Source organism: Meles meles, chromosome 5 (assembly GCF_922984935.1).
Source record: "Meles meles chromosome 5, mMelMel3.1 paternal haplotype, whole genome shotgun sequence".
Classification (NCBI taxonomy): Eukaryota; Metazoa; Chordata; class Mammalia; order Carnivora; family Mustelidae; genus Meles; species Meles meles.
In genome coordinates this window covers 112,017,582-112,034,278 of record NC_060070.1, presented here as the reverse complement: position 1 = coordinate 112,034,278, position 16,697 = coordinate 112,017,582, and positions in this window count along the sequence as shown.

Below are 16,697 nucleotides of genomic sequence, written 5' to 3'. Positions count from 1 at the left end.
TACATATCAATCTCTCTCACCAATTATTAAAAAAACACACCACACTAAAATGAATTGTTGATAATGGAAGCAAGTAAGTATATGTCGAGATCAGGGATTATAGTGGAACTTTCTGTGTTCAATTTTTCCATAAATCTAATACTTCCCTTAAAAATAGAATCTATTCATTAAAAAATTCAAATTATGTTACCAAATATTATAATATAGTCTCATATCCTAGAGAGCCTAGTATGAGAAATAATTCCTAAAATAGAAAAATTACTTTCAACAAATTCACCTGTTTTTCTTATCATTTTTTTCTACCTTCAAAATTAGTTTTGATTTATTTGTTTGTTTGTTTTTTTAATATGCATTACCAAACACCTGCAGAAAATTTTGTCTTAGCATTGGTTGTGTGGGCAGTAATGCACAAAACTACAAATTGAGATTTTAATTTGCATCTAGTCCATGAGATCCACACATAAGTAGATTAAATTCCCCAAACAAAACAATTTGCTCATTCAAATTATGGTTGGTATACTAAATGCTTGATGCAACTTCAAATGTTCCAAAGTACTACTTATTTCATGGATTGGTTTATTATCAAACATTTGTAACAAATTTAAGGGTTGAAGAAAAGAGAACTGCTGACTAGAGGACTTTTGATAAATCAGGTACTTTTAACTAGAAATTATGCCATTGTCTCTTATTAGTCATAATGGGAGCTTCCCTTCTTGCATATTTACATCATCAAGGAATGCAACATACTTACACAGCCCACTGTTTGTGAGACTCATGAACACACGTGTCCTAAGGTACATTTCAAAATAGGAAGTTGAGTTCAGTTAAATCTATCAAAGATTCCCATTTTACAGATTAGTTTAGTTTCTTACTGGTCACTTTAAAGTACTTTGGAATGTGTCAGCACCAGAGGAGCTTCCTAGGTTGAGACATCATATGTATTTATGATCACCTCCTATGCTAGTCAACTTAATATTCAAAATTTCCATTTATTTCCTGTTTCTGCTACCCAGATGGTAATCTCCTGTGCAAAATTTTGCTGAAAATTCTCGACAAGTATGTGCAAGGTAAATATATCTTTTGTCTCAGATGACAGCGATATCCTTCAAGAATTTGAGTAGTGGGGGAGCCTGGGTGGCTCAGGGGGTTAAGGCTTCTGCTTTCCGCTCAGGTCATGATCCCAGGGTCCTGGGATCGAGCCCCGCATCCGGCTCTCTGCTCCACAGGGAGCCTGCTTCCTCCTCTCTCTCTGTCTGCCTCTCTGCCTAGTTGTGATTTCTCTCTGTCAAATAAATAAAATATTGAAAAAAAAAAAAGCTTAAAAAGATATAATACTTAAAAAAAATAGAATTTGAGTAGTGAACAAGCCAGTGGGCTTGTTTCTCCTTAGTTCTTATAAAATAATACCCTTATTTTCAGCTTCTGGAAATAAAGCCCTCCTCCAGTTTCTCTAACTCTGTACTCCTTTAGTTCAATTTTTGAAATGTTTGCGTTCATACAAGTTCATACAAATTTTTCTTATTCTTTCTTTTCTTTACCTACATAAACCTGGTTAAGAGATTATTCTACTTACCTCTTGTTGGGAGTTTATTTATTTGTTTTTCAATGGTGCTAAATTAATTAATCTGGCCAAAAAACTCAGTGCTGACTTAATTTGGAGTAATCATGTAAGTAGTCAAAATTGATCAAAACTTATTTGTTTCAAGTCTTATCTTGTTTAAGTCAATTTTGGATATAGTTTTGTTGGCCATGGACCTCTCAATTTGAAAAGCTTTCATATTTTCAATTTACCACACCTGAAGAGACCTGTACAAATTATTAAACTCATGAACACTTAATCAGAGAGATTGTTTCAAAATATTCATACCAGTAAAAAAAAAGTCAGCCTTTTATATAGGTTGGACATGCACACTGGGTCTGATTTTATCTCATGTTTTTAGTGACCTAAGGCCATGCCACGCCTCGCTCTGAGTAGAAATCCCTGAATTCGGAATAGAATGGAAGGTAGAAAGAGTGACATTAGCTCAGGAATGGTGTTGTAAACTGTGAATTCCAGAAGAGTTTATTTCTCTCTCTCACTTAAATCCACTGCTTTGCTTTTCCTGATTTTAGAGGATCAATATGAACTCAAATTTGGGGAAATTAATATATTTTAAGTATTTAAGTTTAAATATGTTTTGCATTATATATTCCACTAGAATCTACTGGCACATCTATTTCTTGTTCTTCTAATATCTTACCATATCCAATAAACTAATTATGGCCAATGAAAAATCATATTGAAGAATATTGATTTTTAAAATATCTCACCTGTGAATAGTTGAAATGTTACTGAATGATTGCATTGATATGTTTACAAATTACCCAGAAACTTGATGGCAAGGAGGAGGTCAGTATGTCTCAACATCTAAACATTTATAGTTTCCCTGAATGACTACAAAAATCTAGTTTACTTCCCTACACTCAATCCAGAATTGCTGAAATACTCCCCTTTAAAATCCTTCCCATTTGAATGTCAATATTCTATCTACTATATACTAGAATCAGAAAAGACAATTTTGTGGAAGTTTATTTTGCCTATTGTATAAATAATTGTCCTTCACTTCCAATTACATAAATTGCAACCTGGAACTCACAATACCTTTTCCAACACCATGGGGCTTTTTTTCTATGAAAGACAATTTTTGAAATAGATGACTTTAGGATTATCTGAAATTCTTTGAGTGCTAAAGATCAGATTACCCTCTCACTACGTATATCATGTCTGGAAACTCAAAATGCAGAATCTTTGCCATAGGGAATTCTAGACTCGAGTGTGATGTCTGAGGCTATGTGCAAGGTTAATTTCAAAGTACAACGAGATGTAAGCAGGTATTGAAATATACTTACATTAAATCAGGTATTCCTTAGAATGCAGCCTAGGAAATATTTGCATAAATATTCAGACCTAAACATATTCTTTTTTCCTGAATAAGTTGGATAAATTTTTCTTATTCTTTCTTTTCTTTACCTACATAAACCTGGTTAAGAGACTATTCTACTTACCTCTTGTTGGGAGTTTATTTATTTGTTTTTCAATGGTGCTAAATTAATTAATCTGGCCAAAAAAACTCAGTGCTGGCTTAATTTGGAGTAATCAGGTAAGTAGTCAAAATTGAGTCTCTACTTTAGCTAGTTAAGAAATTATCACTAGATCCACTGAACAAAAGGCTTATTGAGTGCTTTTATATGCCACACATTTTACACTGTTTCTGTTCTTACTGCTTTCAGTTTATAGTATCTCAGATACAATTAATTAATTAATTGTATTATTTGTAAAATATTTCTATTTCTGTATTGTATTGCATTATTTGTAAAATAATTGTATCTCAGATACAATTAATTAATTAATAATTAATACAATATATGCAACCATATCACTTGATTTAGCCACAGGACAAGGTGAGTTTAAGAGGTGGAAGACTGTCTTTTAAGAGTATAAGGAAAAAAGTGGTACTATATTTAAAAGCAAGTGAATTTAGGTTTTATTTCTATCCTATGTGGGGGGAAAAAGACTGCTGCGTACGCATGATGGAAACACTGATGATGTGTTAGACCGGTGGTTCAGGGGAACATTTCCATACAACATGAAACTTTGCAATCTGTGCAACCACAATGCTTATAATTTTAGTCAGATTCAGATATATGTCAGGGATATGTCTGGGTAGTAATGTGGAGCTGAGGCAAGGGGAGAAAAAAGAGCAATTTGGAGGCTGGATAAGGGTCATCACGCAAGCATTTAGATGTGTATTTGCTACTCTGCAGACACTAAGAAGATTGGGGGCAGTGATGAGCACAAAGCCAATGCGATGAGAAACTTATGATTACAGTTGAATAGTAGTAATTTTGCTCAACTGTGCCAAGAGCTTTTTGTTATTATAACTTAACTCCCTCCCCCTCATCATTTCCAAGGGCCTGAAAATATATGGTATTTGGCAAGTATGTTGTCAAAACAACTTATGTTTATCCAGTCTTCTGAATTTTTTTTTAATTTCTCCTAATTTCTCTATGGTATACAGATAAAAATTGAAAAAACAAAACAAAACAAAACAAAAAACCCTATTCCCTAGAAGCAGCAGATATTTTAGAAGAATGTTTGGAATAATTTATATATTTTTAAATTATCTATATTATCTTTTTGTAACTCTTAGAAGTCAGAAGAATGATTTCATGTGTTAAAGGGTTTGTGACAGGAAACACAAGATGAGATTATGGGGAGAAGATAATGTTCTGTTGTTCTGTTTTTAAGCTAGATTTTGTTTGCATTGTTATGTTCAGTTTGTAGAAATTGATTCACGAATACCTTTATTGACTTAAGCACTTTTCTATATACATGTTATACTTTAATACAATGTTCAAAAATTTAAATACTTATTGTAAAGGAGTATATGTTTTATCTTCTTATGTCTCTAATGCTAATAAAAATCACTTAATATTATACATAATTAAATTAAATTAAATTAAAATTTTCTTTTTTAAAAAGATTTTATTTATTTATTTGACCAAGAGATAGATCACAAGAAGGCAGAGAGGCAGGCAGAGAGAGGGAAGGAAGCAGGCTTCTCGCTGAGCAGAGAGCCTGATGCGGGGCCTGATCCCAGGACCCTGGGATCATAACCTGAGCCGAAGGCAGAGGCTTAACCCACTGAGCCACCCAGGTGCCCCCAAAATTTTCAACTTGTTTTCTCTGTGATTGAAATCAACAATCAACATCTATTAATCAAGACCCTGATTTATTTTATTATTATTATTATTTTAGATTTTATTTATTTAATTGTAAGGGAGAGCGGGAGAGCACAAGCAGGGGGAGCAGCAGGCAGAACAGGAAGAGGGATCAGCAGGCTTCCCGCCGAGCAAGGAGCCTGATGTGGGACTCAATTCTGGGACCCTGGGATCATAAGCTGAGCCAAAGGCAGTTGCTTAACCAACTGAACCACCTAGGTGTCCCAAGACCCTGATTAACAAAAAAAAAAAAGCCAAACTAAAACATTTTAAAAATAAGAGGAAATATCTTCATTTAAAAACCAATAGGTATTTCAACATATAAAATTATATTTAATTTTTTTACATAAGCCCCACGAAGTTGGCATGATGGTGACTGTTCACACACTGAATCACAAATACTGCATTTGAAGACTCTTTCTTTAAAGTACCAAGTTTTTAGTTACTTCAGTGCACCATTAACTGTGATAGAATTTAATTGAGAATCCTGTGCCTGTAAACGGCCACACAGTACATATTTTAAGCTCTGTGTGTCAGATAGAGTCCATTTTCACTACTTAACTCTGCCACTGTAGAGAGGCCATAGGTATTCTGCAAATTAGTGAATTTGGGCAAGTTCCAATAAAACTTGATTTTCAAAAATTGACAGCAGACTGGATTTGATCCTTGGGCTGTGGCTTGCCTTCCCTCAAGATATCGTCACAGAAACGAGTTGAAAATCCTAAAATGTTTGGAAAAGTCATTGCAGCAATTCTCAGTAAAACTGATACACTGGGTAAATTGTGAAAAGATGCTGCTTGGTTCAGTGTGGATATTTAGAATAATATATAATCCAGAGTCAAAATATGCACCTCTCAGAAAATAAAAAGAAAAACATTCTAAACATCCTTGGTTTCAAAGTCCTGCTAAATGTTTTGGAAGTCATTATTGGATATGTAAATTTCACAAAGAGAAAGAATTTAAATAAACAGTAACCTATGAACTATAGATGTTCTTTCAATTGCTTAACCATATGGGTTTTATCTTAGAATAATAAAAATAATAAAACAAAATATCTACATTTAAATAACAGGAAAGATAGGTTTAGGGAGGTTAAATGCTTCCTATGGTCACAGTTTTTGTTGTTTTTTTTTTTTATATATTTTATTTATTTATTTGACAGAGAGAGAGGTCACAAGTAGGCAGAGAGGCAGGCAGAGAGAGAGGGAGAAACAGGCTCCCCACTGAGCAGAGAGCCCAATGCAGGGCTCGATCCCAGGACCCTGAGATCATGACCTGAGCCGAAGGCAGAGGTCTAAACCACTGAGCCACCCAGGCACCCCACAGTTTGTGTTTTTATTTAGTTGGATAATCAACTTGTTTCCAATTAAAGAATAATCCTAGAGGCACCTGGGTGGCTCAGTGGGTTAAGCCTCTGCCTTCGGCTTGGGTCATGGTCCCAGGGTCCTGGGATCCAGCCCCACATCGGGCTCTCTGCTCAGCGGGGAGCCTGCTTCCTCCTCTCTCTCTCTCTGCCTGCCTCTCGAACTACTTGAGATCTCTGTCTGTCAAATAAGTAAAATTAAAAAAAAAAAAAGAATAATCCTATTCTCACTCATTCACCATAACACTCCTGGAAATACTTGTACTTGTCTTTGGGTTCCTTTGTTTCTTGATGCTGTTACTATTAAGTCAACCCTATTAGCCTTTGTTAATATTGCAAATTTTATCACCTAGAATAGAATGTGATGCCACATCTCAAAGTTATACAGATAATATTGGAAGTTATAAAGGCAATACTTTGATAGCAAAAATAAGTGATTTATAAATCTGACTGATCACATGCAACAGCTAGGGAGCTTTTGAGAAATACGGCTCTGGATCCTATACCTAAAGATTTGAATGTAGTAGGCTGGAATAAAGCCTATAATCTGCATTTTACAAAGTTCCTTGGGCCATTCTGATGAGCAGTCAAGGATTAGGAACTTTCAAACTGAGTCACCATAGTGGCTAATTCCTCAGCAACCCCCCATTGATTCCTCAAATCACATAAATAGTCTAAGATGTTGGCCTAGGCGTCTCAATACCTGTACTTATTTAAAAGCATTTGTTCCTATTGTGAAATATTCTACCAATTCAAAGAATATATAATGTATTGTGATAAAAATATAAGGAACACCTACGTACTTTCCATCCATTTTCAGATACAGGGAATTAATGATACAGACCTTTCTCTAAAATCATCTTTTCCAAAAAAATAAAATAAAATAAAATAAAAAATAAATAAATAAAAGCATCCTTTCCTTCCAAGTATAAAAACTATTGTACATTTTAGGTTTACCCTTTTTTTACTTTTATATAGACTATTAGAACATAAAAGTGTATAAATAAATAACTTATAACTAGACATTTTTTTTCTATTTTTGAGTTCTATGTTCAAGCTATCAATTTGATTTTCCACTTTGTATTACTCTTTCTTGAGCTTCATTCATGATGAGGCATAAAACTACTGTTCATATTCACTATAGTATAAAATTCCCTTGTACGGATATAAGAAAATAGCTTTTCATCTTTTTGTTTACAGATTGTTTGGTATCTCTTATTTGTCTTTGGCTTAATTACAAGCAATGTTTTTCTTTCTTTTTTTTTTTTTTAACCTAAGAATATATATTTTTAAAGGGCTTCTGGTGCATTTCTTCAATATTTTTTGAACATAAACCTTTCAGTGGAAGTGCTATATCTTGAGTATGCTTATATATTTACAGAATAATACAAAATTGTTGTACAAAGTAGTTGTATCAATTGAGTCTTTCTCCAGAGATTATGAAATACCCCATTATTGTATTTATTCATTATTGCTAATATTATCTGACTTGAAAAAATTATTGCCAATCTTAGTGGTTTAAATATTTCATTAAGATTAAAATAAGTAGTTGAGTTAACACTTTAATCCACCAATACCTATTAATACACATCTTCATTCAGTTTTAAATAAAATGAAGAATTTTATTTGGAGTTTTTGTGTTTCTTTCACTATGTCTCAGTCCGTGAAGAAGTGCCTCTACTTCTTTGTTATTTTATTCCTGAGTACTTACTGTGTGGGTTATTAGACTTTTTTTCTGAAATGGAATTGTATTTTACATTTATTTTTGGTTGTAAAAAAAAATTTCGGGGCACCTGGGTGGCTCAGTGGGTTAAGCCTCTGCCTTCAGCTCAGGTTATGATCTCAGAGTCCTGGGATCGAGCCCCACATCGGGCTCTCAGCTCAGCGGGGAGCCTGCTTCCTCCTCTCTCTCTGCCTGCCTCTCTGCTTACTTGTGATCTCTCTCTGTCAAATAAATAAATCTTAAAAAAACAAAAACAAAAACAAAAAAACAAATTTCATTTTTCACAAAATGTTGACACTTATGCCCATACTCATGCTCATACTCATTACCTGCTTCAAGAAAGTTCTAGTCCTGTGCACCTTAGTGGATTGAGTATAATGGGGTCTGATGCAAGGAAGCCTTCTCTTATCCTTCTGGGTTTTTCATTCTTTCTTCTGTTCCTTCCTTCCTTTCTCTCTCTTTCTTTCTCTCTTTCTCTTTCCCTCCCTCCCTTTCTTTCTTTCTCCTTCCTTCCTTCCTTCTTCCTTCCTTCCTTCCTTCCTTCCTTCCTTCCTTCCTTCCTTCCTTTCCTGTGCTGTTTCTTCTTTTACAGTGTGGAAGACTTACTCCTTCTTTTCTTTCTTAGAAGTATGCACAGTCCCCAAGAATATGGCTTATTTTCTCCAATGACCCTCAAAATTTTTATCTTGTAAAAATAAAATAGTAAGCATGCAATCAGAAATATTTAAAATGCAAGTTCAAATCAAAAGTAGCATCGGATGTTTATCCTTTTTTGTCATTTCCAGCATTATAAATACAGAATTTCTATATCTATAAAATTAAATATGATAGTGTTATAGATTTTCCTAATGATTTATAGATATTTTGAAAAGTTAACATTTTATATTTATGGAGTTCTTCTGCAAAGGTATGGTCAAAGAAATATCACACCATGAAATTTCTCTTTCTGTTCATGCCAGTCAGTTATTCACTTGTAATATTTTTAGATTTATGCCAGTGATCCAAATATCATGTTTCAAAAAGGTGATATCTTTCTATATGTGAATTATCTGCATTGCAGTTTTCTATAAACACTAGAAATATGAATCTTTTACATTAAGTTTCTTTTTTTTTAAAGATTTTATTTATTTATTTGGCAGACAGAGATCACAAGTAGGCAGAGAGGCAGGCAGAGAGAGAGCAGGAAGCAGGCTCCCCGCCAAGCAGAGAGTCCGATGCGGGACTCGATCCCAGAGCCCTGAGATCATGATCTGAGTTAAAGGCAGAGGCTTAACCTACTGAGCCACCCAGGTGTCCCTACATTAAGTTTCTATAAAAAGTTTGCATACAGTTTGTGTTTGACAATCCAAATTTATTTAGGTTCACACTTAAAATGTTTTAATTCTAGTTAAAGTGGTAATTAGTTCCTGATGGATAAAGAATTTAAGGATGTTTATAAAACTATTTTTAAACTATCCATTTTAAATATGTTTCACTGGAAAGGTACAGGATATTTAGAATATCACATCAAGCTAGAGGAAGTCTGCATTAAAAATTTTAATATTTAACATTTAAAATAACAGTAATCACGTCAGTGGTCAATAACATTGCCTCACATGTAGTGCTTTTAAAATTGTAATTTTTTGGAGTTTTGTGCAGTTGTGTCTGGAAATTAAGAAACCCCCTACAATGTTGAGTCCCATCAGAGCCTCTTCCACCCACAACCCCTCACCTTTGATCTGGATTACAGATTTTTCCTTAAGACTTTTATTAAAGAGATTATTTTAAGGGTTACTAATAAATATGATTATCATAATAATATGAATATAATAGTAATTAATATTTGTAAAGTTAATGCAATACTTGAAACTTCCACTTTAGGGAGGCTACATTTCATAAGAAAAAAATCTTTTTTTTTTTTTTTCCTATGTAGTTGCCATTTTCTGGCTGGATAAATTCACCCCTCATTTCATTTCAGTTTTTTTCTACTGAATTCATTATGCTGTATATCATACTGTGTAGCAATACCACAAAAATGTTCTTACTAAATTTTCTCAGCAATTGAACATTTCAATAATCCCACTGGTCAATTTTTAAAAGCCAGTTAATAGAATTGAATAATTATTTGCCTTAATAGATGAGTGAAAAATAAAGCATTTAAGCTGGTAGTGTGTATAGACACAGTTAGGAAGTCAGTTTCAGCATGACAGATATTATTACTGTCAAATACAAATGCAATAACTCTTGTTTTATGGGGATTTTGCATTTTGTATACACTTAAATATGCTCAAATAAGTTTAATCCCTGAAAAATAGGAAACTGAGTAGAAGATGGGACCTTTAAAAACTCACTCTTCCAAGTAAGAAATAATAATCAATATAAACACCTAGTTGTTCAACAATGACCAGAGACAGACCTTTAAAGTAAAACGAATAAAAAATTATACACACACACGCCCACACACACATAAAGCTTGACATGTTTAAATGTTTCCTAACGTATGGGCACACACATATGCTTGGAGAAAAAAAACAAATATGTTTTACCAATTTAATTTTTACATAATTTCTGTTGATGCTTTTGTGAAATTTCTTAAAGCATGTTAGCTATTAATATTCACAGGTTTTAAAATATGTCATTTCTAGATAACTTCAATAATATTTAATACATTCATACCTAAATCACAGCACTTAAGAATCAAGAGCCACATTAAACAGGGTTTCCTGTCTTCTCTCCTTTCCTGTTCTGGAGGAAGGAGTTTGTTTTCTTCTTTATGCTTTCTCATTTTCTAATTGTCAGGAATTGTTGACCACAGCATTAGTCTTGCAATTCTGATGGATTTATAAAGCCATGACAATGTTTTGGATTTTGCAAATTAAATTACACTTTCTACATATCGTTGAAAGATCAAATTGTTGAAATATAAGAAATACAAGACTGGAGATACAGAGATGGAGGCCACAGTGATGTTAGAGTGTAATTTTCTCCTTTCCTGGAAGACCCAAACTTATTCACAATATTAATGGAGATGTGGGGGGGAGGTGGGGAAAGCTAGAGAGAACCGCAGCAAACCACCTTGGAGGAAATTATGAGGTTAATTTGCTGCCCTAGGAAGACTCTCCAAGTAATTTGAATTCGTATAAGAAAGGGCAGTTTGATGTCAAATCCAAACTAAATTTTAGAAGCATTTTAACTCTCCGTGGTGCAAGAAAACTTAGTTCTTTCTAGTAATAATGGTCATGGCACTCAGCAAAGGTTATTACCACGGTCTTCTGTATCTGCTGGCAACAGCCCATATGTCATTATCTGAGCAGATTCAAATTCCATGTGAGCTGGGGGCAAATATTTTAATGGTATTTTGAGGTCTGTGCTCATTTTGTAAGATCTTGCAAATAGAGTTGTGCATATATAGTGAGAATATTAGCTGAACCACTTAAAATATTAGTTACAATAAATATATTAAAATGATAACTTTATTTTTAGTAATTCATATGTTCTATACTGTAAAAGTAGAGAAAAAGTTTAAGTTAGCATTTAAAAGTCTTGGAATAGAAATTATTTTTACTGATCATATAAGGATCAAAGCAATGTCTTTGAAAAGAAAAAAAAAATCAAGTGTATTCAATACCAGCTATTAGGAGATTATATAATAAAATGCAATCTTGTTGAGCAAAACTATATGAGTGAGTAATTCATACATAATAATTTGAGGAGGGATTTCTTTTGTAATGTGCTATATAGAAAACAAAAAAAAAAGAAAACAAATGCTTTCCTTGTATAAATAAGAAAACAAGAATAACACGACTATATATTTCATGCTAATAATCCCTTTTATATAACATTTGGTTACTTTACTGAGAAAAATGGATATATATATGCATTGCAATTTTTATTTTTTATATTTTCTACTATTTAGATCTAAAGTTTTGTAGGTACACAATATGGAGATGGTCTAAGTATATTTTCTTCCTATGTAAAATGAGAATTATGATGGTACTTAGCCCACTTAGCCCATAAGGTTACTGTAAGCCAAAAATGGAAAAATGTACATGTGATGTGCTAAGCACAGTACTTGGAGCAAACATTTAATAAATGCCAATATAGTCCTTCAGATTAATGTTTCTTTATTGAAATCTAAAATTCTTTGTTTTAGCCCATATTTTTCCATTTTGTGACTTTTTTGAAGTGATATAACAAATTTTAATTCAAAATAGACACTCTGAAAATTAGGTTAAAAAATAAGCTTCAGTAAGTTCTTTTTGGGGGCACCTGGGTGGCTCAGTGGGTTAAGCCTCTGTCTTTGGCTCAGGTCATGGTCTCAGGTTCTTGGGATCGAGCCCTCCATCGGGCTCTCTGCTCGGCAAGGAACCTGCTTCCCCCTTTCTCTCTGCCTGCTTTTCTGCCTACTTGTGATCTCTCTCTGTCAAATAAATAAATAAAATCTTAAAACACACACACACACACACACACACACACACACACACAAGTTCTTTTTGGACTTACAACAGAGTACATCAACAATCACAGACTAGTTTCACAATTGCCTCAAAAATTATGTTATGGTAGTTACATGCAAGTATTCTATTTTTTTTAAATCCATATAGTATACTATCTTATTTCCCAGAGACTATCATATCCTCTTCGCATGTTGGACAGGTATTACTAGGAATATGGTTTAAGGTCTAAACTGGCTGGTCTCTATTGCTGATGCTGGTGCTTTATATTATTTTGTATGGGAGAAACCCTGGAGGTCTAACTGTCCAAAGGATAGTAATACAATGGAGTTCTTTAGTAACATACCATCCCCTTAACCCAGACAGCTGGGCTATAGGAAAGCCCATTTCCCCAGAACAAATAAGTTTACCTCTAAGAAAGTGTCAAAGATTTAATGTACCAACATGGAGACAGCTCTTGCTCTACTCATTTCGCTTTGCCCCTGAAAACCTATGTCTATAGTTCAGTTAGTATCCACAACTCTGGGGGAAATTTTTATTCCTGAGTAACATGATCACTCCCTTTAAGTGGTTTATGAATGGTTAGGTTAGAAGGAGTGTTGGTGTGTGTCGTTCAGCATTTATTCAAAAGGTGCTAAAATTTTATTGTCTTACTTATTTTTTTTAAAGAGTCTATTTATTTATTTGTCTCTGGAGAGAGACACAGTGAGAGAGGGAACACAGGCAGGGGGTGTGGGAGAGGGAGAAGCAGGCTTCCCACGCAGCAGGGAGCATGATGAGGGGCTTGATCCCAGGACTCTGGGATCATGACCTGAGCTGAAGGCAGGCACTTAATGACTGGACCACCCAGGCACCCCTGTCTTTCTTTTGAATGCAGAAATGACTTACTACTATCTCAAAAAGAGGGGCGAAGGGGCACCTCGGTGGCTCAGTCAGTTAAGCTTCTGCCTTCCACTCAGGTCATGATTCCAGTTCCTGGGATCAAGCTACCACAAAGGGTTCTATGATCAGCAGAGGGCCTGTTTTCCCTCTCCTCCCCTGTCACACTCTCTCTTGCTATCTCTGTCATTATCTCCATAAATAAAATCTTAAAAATAAATAAAATCTTTTAAAAAAATAAAACTCTTTATTTCAGCTCAGGTCATGATCTCAGGGTCAGGAGATTGAGCCCTGTCACTCTGACTCATGCTCAGCACAGAATCTACTTCAAATTCTCCCTCTCCTCCCTCTGTCCTTTCCCTGCTCAGCAAGTGCTCTCTAAAATTAAAAAAAAAAAAAAAGATAGATAGATATAGATAGATAAAATATTTATAAAAAGAAGGCAGAAGTCTACACTGAAAAGTATTTCTTGTGGCAAAATCTCTTAACACTGATTTTAAACAGCCACTTTAAGTATCGGAAAGAATATCAATCGGAGAAGGACAAATATTATATGATCTCCCTGATATGAGGACGTGGAGATGTAACATGGGGGTTAGGGGGATAGGAGAAGAATAAATGAAACAAGATGGGATTGGGAGGGAGACAAACCATAAGTGACTCTTAATCTCACAAAACAAACAGGGGGTTGCTGGGGGGAGGTGGGGTTAGGAGAGGGGGAGGGGGGTTATGGACATTGGGGAGGGTGTGTGCTCTGGTGAGTGCTGTGAAGTGTGTAAACCTGGCGATTCACAGACCTGTACCCCTGGGGATAAAAATACATTATACGTTTATAAAAAAATAAGAAATAAATAAAAAAATTAAAAAAAAAGAATATCGGATCAGAATTGTGTTTAATAGTGATGAATATTTTTGAGCAACTGCTTTATAGGAAGTCTAGCAGTGATCTCTTCTTTTAGCTTCTAGAAGCATGGTCTGAAAGACACGATTGCTGGCCTGGAGAGAATCACACTCCTGACAGGAGACAACAGAGAGACCAGCAGAATGTGATGCAGAATCATGCCGACAATCTGTTGCCCTCGGGCCTGACTGGAGAGGCAGCAGAAGCAGACTGGAGAGAGCTCCTGGATGAGGTAAAATCTTATCTGGAAGCATTGTGGAAATTGGTAGGAGAAGAGGGGAAGATAAATTTGAAGCAGGAGTTCACATAGGGTAGGCATGGAGATAGAGAGTTGTGTTTCAGCTAATTTACACTCCCAATTTCTGTGCAAACCATTCAACTTTTTTTTTTTTTTTAAGATTTATTTATTTGAGAGAGAGCGAGCAAATGAGCAAGTGAGTGCGCAGACAGGTCGGGAGGGACAGTGGGAGAGGGAGAGAGAGAATCTCAAGCAGAGTCCTTGGCTGAGCAAGGATCCTGACCATGGGGCTCCCTCTCAGGACCCTGAGATCATGACCTGAGCTGAAATCAAGAGTCAGATGCTTAACCAGCGGAGCCACCCAGGTGCCCCTCAACACTTTGGATGAGTTTCCTCACTATAAATTGAGAATGCTAAAACTATTTTTTCCTGATGAGTTTCATGGGGATAGAGATCAAATGGAATATGATGTGTAACTATTTTTATGCCTTAATCCAGGGTGAATACTGGTTATAGAATTAGTATTGTTAGTGTTTATTTTAGCAAACTAGTTATTCATTCAGTAATTTTTTTTATTGGAATACTGCTGAAATATTTAAGATTTACTAAGTTCTTACTTTATTCCGCTACTCATTTCAGTATTAACTCATTTGATCTATATAACAATTTTGTGAGCAGACTTTACCTAAGATCACACTGCTAGTATTTGATAACCATGATTTATTTTTCTAAAGATTTTATGTTTTTATTTGAGAGAGAGAGAGTGGGTGCACACATGAGCAGGGGCAGAGGGAGAAGCAGACTTCCTGTTGAGCGGGGAGCCAGATGTGGCGCTCCATCCCAGAGATCATGACCTAAGCCGAAGGTAGATGTTTAACAGACTGAGCCACCCAGGTGCCCTGATAAAGCCATGATTTAAGCCCACTAGTTTGGCTCTGCAGCCCAAAAACTTAACTCCTAAGCTTACTATATCACAATATTATGCCACTGTTATCCATTACTTGCTATACAATGTATCTAGTGTCAGAAATAGGAGCATAAGTAATGTGGTTGTTGCCCTCAAGGAGCACCCTCTCCCAGTCTGTGGCAGCCAGAGAAATATGGTGATTAGGATAGGGCAAGATTGGGGGTATTGCCAAGTAGGAGGAAGGTTGTCTGGTTTAGAACAGGGAGATGAAAAAGCCGACATGAAGATGTGGTATTGGGACTAAAACATGAAAGATATTTTGACAGAATCAGGCAAAGGAATTAGGAAGGACATTTCAGGCAGACAGCCTAAGGATAAAGTGACTGGCCATTCATTCTTGTTTGTCTGGGACAGTCCCATTTACAATTATTAATAATATTCACTTTAACTCTCAGAAGTGCCCTGGTTTGGACAATATATTATATAGCCGCCATACCTAAGGGCAGGGACACAGAGTTGTGAGCAAACATAGCATATTTGACAAAATGCAAGTGATTTATCATAGCTAGAATTCACAATATAAGATGGGAATTGTGAAAGATTTGAGTGTCTGGGAATAAAGCGGGGAAAGCCTTGCTCCTCACATGAAAGGGGGTTTAAGTTTCATTTTAAGTGTGATGGGAAGTCACTAAAAGGCTGTAAGCAAAGGATATAGTGTGGTTGCATTATACTTTGAAAGATCGCTCTTTTTTCAAGCATGTATCCCTATAATGCAAGATTATAGAGAGAAAGACAAAAGCCTTCATTCAACACATATTTATTAAGGCCCTACTATGTGCTGGCATTGGTCTAGAATCTTAGTATACATCAGTGAATAAACTATGCAGAATTCTTGTCATCTGGTGCTATCATTCTAGTAGGAAAAGACACACTAACCATAAATATAATAAATGAGTAAACGTAGAGAGCAGTGTAAAACAGATTGGGGTTATACTGCAATTTTAAATGAAATGACCAGGGAAGTATTCTAAGTTCATATTTGGAAAATACATGATGATTTCAAGGAAGTTAGCCATTTAGATGTTTGAGAAATGTCTCAGCTGGAAGGAATAGCTGTTATAAAGACCCTGAGTTGAGAGTGTGACTGGGAAATTCAAAGAACATTAAGGTGGCTGGTGTGAATGTAGTAGGAGTACCAAAGGGTAAAAAAGGGTGCCAGAGAGGCATTGGAGTCAAGAGTACCTAGGACACTCCAAGTCATTTTAAGGAATTTGAGTTTTACTGTGAATGACATAGGGAGTCACTGCAAACCCTGGAACAGAGAAATGATACCCTATGACTTAATGTTTGTATTGATTGCCCCAGCTGCTATGTTGAGAATAAATGGTAGGTGCAGAGGGTGGTGCATGAAGGATCAGTTATGATATTATTATGGAAATCCTGGCTAGAGATGCTGGTCTGTACGTGAAGGTATCCAGGCAAATGGACATAG